Source organism: Conger conger, chromosome 16 (genome assembly GCF_963514075.1).
Source record: "Conger conger chromosome 16, fConCon1.1, whole genome shotgun sequence".
NCBI classification, from domain to species: domain Eukaryota; kingdom Metazoa; phylum Chordata; class Actinopteri; order Anguilliformes; family Congridae; genus Conger; species Conger conger.
The window spans coordinates 8,213,409-8,219,408 of NC_083775.1; positions in this window are offsets into that span (position 1 = coordinate 8,213,409).

The following is a 6,000-nucleotide window of genomic DNA, read 5'->3' on the forward strand; positions in this document are numbered from 1 at the left end:
TTAATGGTACTGAAAGAAAAAAGCAAACAAAGCCTGATATTGTGAATGTAATACTAACAAGAACACAAAAGTGTTATTTTTGAAATGTTTATGCAATTTAATAAAATGTTTATATTCTGAGAATTCTCGCTGTTTTACATTTTATAAAGATGTCACAATTTGCATGTATTTCAGGGTTTTGGTTTCGTCGCACAAAAATGTTAAGTCTGTTCTGGGGGCCCCCATGTAGTGTATATAGCCAAGTCTCTAACTCTCAGTGCTGTGATGTCACTGCTAATGATGTCACTGGTGATGTCGACAGGTAACCCTGTACAGCAGGGATGCTCAAATGTGGGCCTCAAGGCCAGTAGTACTGCTGGTAACAAGGCTGCTGCCACTGACTGATTAATGCCAGCAACTGGCCAGAGATTTAACTCACCTGTTGTCCCAGGTGTCTGTTAGGGGGACTAGAACCCCCCCACATATTTTAATCTTTGCTCAAGCTTTTCACATATTCACCTGAGCTGATGCATTTAACAGCCATTGTAACCATAAGCCAGAAAGATATAACCATTTAAAGGCCTACAGGTATTATGGAAACACATCATACACATGAACCTGAGAGACCCCTCAAAAGGTCCACACCGGACTACAGGAGAGCACATCCTCTCTTCGATGCAGCATTCCACCACAACTCGGCACGATACTATGAATGTCTGCATGCTGAGGAAATTCCCAGAAAGCACCCAAGGAATTCCATCAGGCATTCAACCAGAAATTCCAAATTGTGACAAAGGATGATCTTACCTGGCTTTGCCTGAAAGAAAATAAAAGTTGAATTTGGTTGTTTGGAGAAAGTGGGAGGAAGCCATCATAAACTGCCAGCCCACAACGCCTGTGGCTAAAGGTTAAACATGGCGGTAGACCTGTGATGGCATAGGCTGTCCCCATATTCCAGGATTCTAATGTCCCCAAACTCAATGATTATAATATCCCCATATTCCAGGATTATTTCAAGAGCAATGTCATGAACACCAGGATTAAATCAAAGCCTTGCCCGGAAACCAAAATTACCATCTCGAAACATAACTGGAAAAAACTGCTGATTCTCAAGGCTGGTTGTCTGTACTTTTGTCTCATATCCATCTTTGAATGACAAATTCAAATGTCATAAGTATATTAATGAAGCAAGTATACTATTTCACTCAACCTTTCCCATATATTTCATCTTCCTTGTGTACATTTCCTGAAATAAGACAGAGCTTCAGTTATCAGGACATTCATTACGTTCGGGCTCAGAGGCGACCCTGCTGGTCAGTGGGTACTTTTATATCCTTTCTTTTCTTTTCATTACATTTACTACAAAATGTACCATACATTCACCAGTTAATTTATTTTGTTACAAAATATACCTGTCCCATATATGGTGTCATTCCCATCACAACAGCAAGAATGTTTGTAAATAAAGTTTTTCCAATGCTTGAAAAAAGTTACTTGTCTATCATGGAAAAATGCAGATACAGTCAAGCACATATCTGATGAGGACAGAGATTCCTCAAGTGCTGAACTGAAAGTCATGTCCTGTCATTTCGAATTTTATTCAATTGAGAAATAAATTCCAAAAGTTACTGAATTGCTTACTGAACCTACAGTATATGTCTGATCTCATACGTATATCATATATAGTGTGGCACACCACCCCATAAAAAATATAAACATATTTTTTATTTTTTCCAAAAATATTCATGTCGCCAATAGTTTGCGCGGGAGGTAAATGAAATTTTTGAAAACGCCAGATCTAATGAGCAATGTCTGCTGCTACTCTTACCGCAGTTTACTTGTAATCAATAAAATGGTCTGAAAAAACAACATATTAATGACGCTTTAGAAACTCCAAAGTCAGGACAAATGGTTTTCAAGACGTCCGATCTTTCGTCCGACAGTATAGGTTATCAAATCCCATTCATACCGTAATAGCGAAATACCAGGTAATCAAGACCTGAAACCGTCAGGGAACTTCTACCTGCTGCAATTTCACTTTTTGAACCTCACTCATGGAGGCCGTTTATCAACCGGCGCGATGTGGAAGAAGGGCTCAGAAAACATCAAGACTTGAGAGGAGGAAGCAAGACACAGATCGCTTACCTGGACTATTATCGCCTCGCCTCGCTCAAACACAAAGCAACTCCACTTCGCTCGGCGCCGCCGTTGGTTTCCCTAAACGAAAGCACAATGATGCACCTAAAGGCCGTTGGGATGTACTGCACTCTGACCCTCTTTAGCTGGAGCTTTGCTCAAGGGTGCACCTGGATGCAGCCTCGAGAAAAAGGCTCTCAAAGCAATTTCAAAGTGGTCAGCTATCACTCCATACAACTGCTTGAACAGATGGTAAGTATCGATTAAAAATTATTCATGACAGACTTACAATATCAAGACATTAGACAAAACTTCTCGACAAGAGGAACCTTATTTTGGGAATATTGTCCTGTGTTCATGGACCTTTTTTCGGGGGGAGTGTTAACATGTAAACATATTATCTTCTCGCCCATAATTGTAATGTCCCATTGCTGTTTCTGAAATTACACATGTTTTCTTCTGAAGGGCGATGGAAATACACAACGAAAAACCAGTGCTCAAATCCTGAACAGGCTATACGAACATGCTGAAAATATGCAGGTATTGTTTTAAGATTATATGATTATATTCACTTTTTAAAATCTCTTTTCTATGTCTGCCTCAAACTATTCTGAATCCTGTGCGAATTTATCATGAGCGCTTTTCAATCTGTCATGCCATGTCCAGCACTGACATTACATGACATGTTTCTGTATATAGGCCTAATTTAAGCATTCATAACATTTGAATTTCTATTCATTCAAAAATGTGGACGTATTTACGAAATTGATTTCATTTCCACATGTGTCTTTTTTAGTTTTAAGTAACATGAAAACGGAAAAAAAAACCGATGATCTGAAAAGCCTACGCTCGGAATCACGTTTAAATAGCAATATTCCCGAATCTCACATTGAACTAAATGCCAACACGATTTCTCCTGTACAGGCTGAAGAACGCGTCTTCTTCATCCACGAAGTCATAAACCATATAAAACAGCTCTTTATTAATGGCAAATGTGACACTGTTACTTGGGACCAAAAAAACTTTCAGATGTTCCAACTCAACCTCGATCGTCAGGCTTCGGAGCTGAAACAATGCGTAAATCAAAACTTTACATCTAATTTTCAGAATAGGCCTACCGGACACGATAAAGAGTATCGCTCATAATCGACGTAAATTATGTATACTTTTCAATTAAACATTCAAATAACAGTGACTCAACAGGTTTTCCTGATTTTTATATGCATATATATATTTGTTTTTTTGGCTGCACAGATACGGACACTCAAGTCCCGGGGATCTCACGCAAGTTCGTTTAAGAAAATAAAAACATATTTCAAGAGAATGCTCCTGGAAAGCAAGGTAAGAATGACGATACAAATCCGTTTTCAATAACATTAAACCAACAATTTGCACTCAATATTAACTGGATTGCTCATTTATTTGTTTGTTGATTCATTGCTTGATAAGATTGCCATGTTGCCAGTTCCCTGACTAAACATATGCATTTAAAACTGGAATTTTCTGTTGTGTACAAAACTTATAGTTCACACTGTTCCATGATGCCAGTTCCAGGTTTTTATCTAGACCCTGATGCAGATACATGGTTTTATGGGGTGAACACAGATACTGCTCAATCCCTATGTTACAGATGTAGGCCCAATTAAACATGATCACATATGTTAGTCTGAATGAACACGTTCTTTTGTTCGCAGAACTACAGCACTGATGACTGGGAGGCAGTCAGAGCCGAAGTCCTCACACATTTACGAAGACTTGATATCCTGGCCAGCATGGAAAAATAGTCCTGGAGGCAAAGACATTGATTTACAGAAAGCGTAAAAGAACCAATGGACACTCCCAGCACTGCAACATAGGCGCAAAAAGGATTGCGCGTTTCTGTATAACTGTTAAACATATCCTGTGTTGCATCAAATATATGTATTCATGAAATTTCTATTTATTTATGAATCTGGACTTATTTATACAAATGTTTTAACTTAATTTTTTATGTATTTATATATGTGTACTTATTTATTTACATGTTTTAATTTATTTTCTATTTATTTATAAATATGAACTTATTTATGTAGATGTCTTACTTTAAACATGCACCAATTTTTAATGGTACTGAAAGAAAAAAGCAAACAAGGCCTGATATTGTGAATATAATACTAACAAGAACAGAAAAGTGTTATTTTTGAAATGTTTATGCAATTTAATAAAATGTTTCTATTCTGAGAATTCTCGCTATTTTACATTTTATGAAGATGTCACAATTTGCCTGTATTTCAGGGTTGTGGTTTCGTCGCACAAAAATGTTAAGTCTGTTCTGGGGCTCTCCATGTAGTGTATATAGCCAAGTCTTTACTCTCAGTGCTGTGATGTCACTGCTAATGATGCCACTGGTGATGTCGACAGGTAACCCTGTACAGCAGGGATGCTCAAATGTGGGCCTCAAGGCCAGTAATACTGCTGGTAACAAGGCTGCTGCCACTGACTGATTAATGCCAGCAACTGGCCAGAGATTTAACTCACCTGTTGTCCCAGGTGTCTGTCAGGGGGACTAGAACCCCCCCACATATTTTAATCTTTGCTCAAGCTTTTAACATATTCACCTGAGCTGATGCATTTAACAGCCATTGTAACCATAAACCAGAAAGATATAACCATTTAAAGGCCTACAGGTATTATGGAAACACATCATACACATAAACCTGAGAGACCCCTCAAAAGGTCCGCAACGGACTACAGGAGAGCACATCCTCTCTTCGACGTAGCATTCCACCACAACTCGGCACGATACTATGAATGTCTGCATGCTGAGGAAATTCCCAGAAAGCACCCAAGGAATTCCATCAGGCATTCAACCAGAAATTCCAAATTGTGACAAAGGATGATCTTACCTGGCTTTGCCTGAAAGAAAACAAAAGCTGAATTTGGTTGTTTGGAGAAAGTGGGAGGAAGCCATCATAAACTGCCAGCCCACAACGCCTGTGGCTAAAGGTTAAACATGGCGGTAGACCTGTGATGGCATAGGCTGTCCCCATATTCCAGGATTCTAATGTCCCCAAACTCAATGATTGTAATGTCCCCATATTCCAGGATTATTTCAAGAACAATGTCATGAACACCAGGATTAAATCAGCCTTCCCCGGAAACCACAATTACCATATCGAAACATAACTCGAAAAAACTGCTGATTCTCAAGGCTGGTTGTCTGTACTTTTGTCTCATATTCATCTTTGAATCACAAATCCAAATGTCTTAAGTATATAAATCAAGCAAGTATACTATTTCCCTCAACCCTTCCCATGTCTTTCATCTTCTTTGTGTAGATCTCTTGAGGCAGAGCTTCAGTTATCAGGACTTTTGTTACATTTGGGCTCAGAGGCGACCCTGCTGGTCAGTGGGTACTTTTATATCCTTTCTTTTCTTTTCATTACATTTACTACAAAATGTACCATAAATACACCACTTAATTTATTTTGATACAAAATATACCTGTCCCATATATGGTGTCATTCCCATCACAACAGCAACAATGTTTGTAAATAAAGTTTTTACAATGCTTGAAAACAGTTACTTGTCTATCATGGAAAAATGCAGATACAGTCAAGCACATGTCTGATGAGGACAGAGATTCCTGAAGTGATGAACTGAAAGTCATGTCCTATCATTTCGAATTTTATTCAATTGAGAAATAAATTCCAAAAGTTACTGAATTGCTTACTGAACCTACAGTATATGTCTGATCTCATACGCATATCGTAAATAGTGTGGCACACCACCCCATCAAAAATATAAACATATTTTTTTATTTTTTCCAAAAATATTCATGTCGCCAATAGTTTGCGCGGGAGGTAAATAAAATGAAAAAAAACGCCAGATCTAATGAGCAATGTC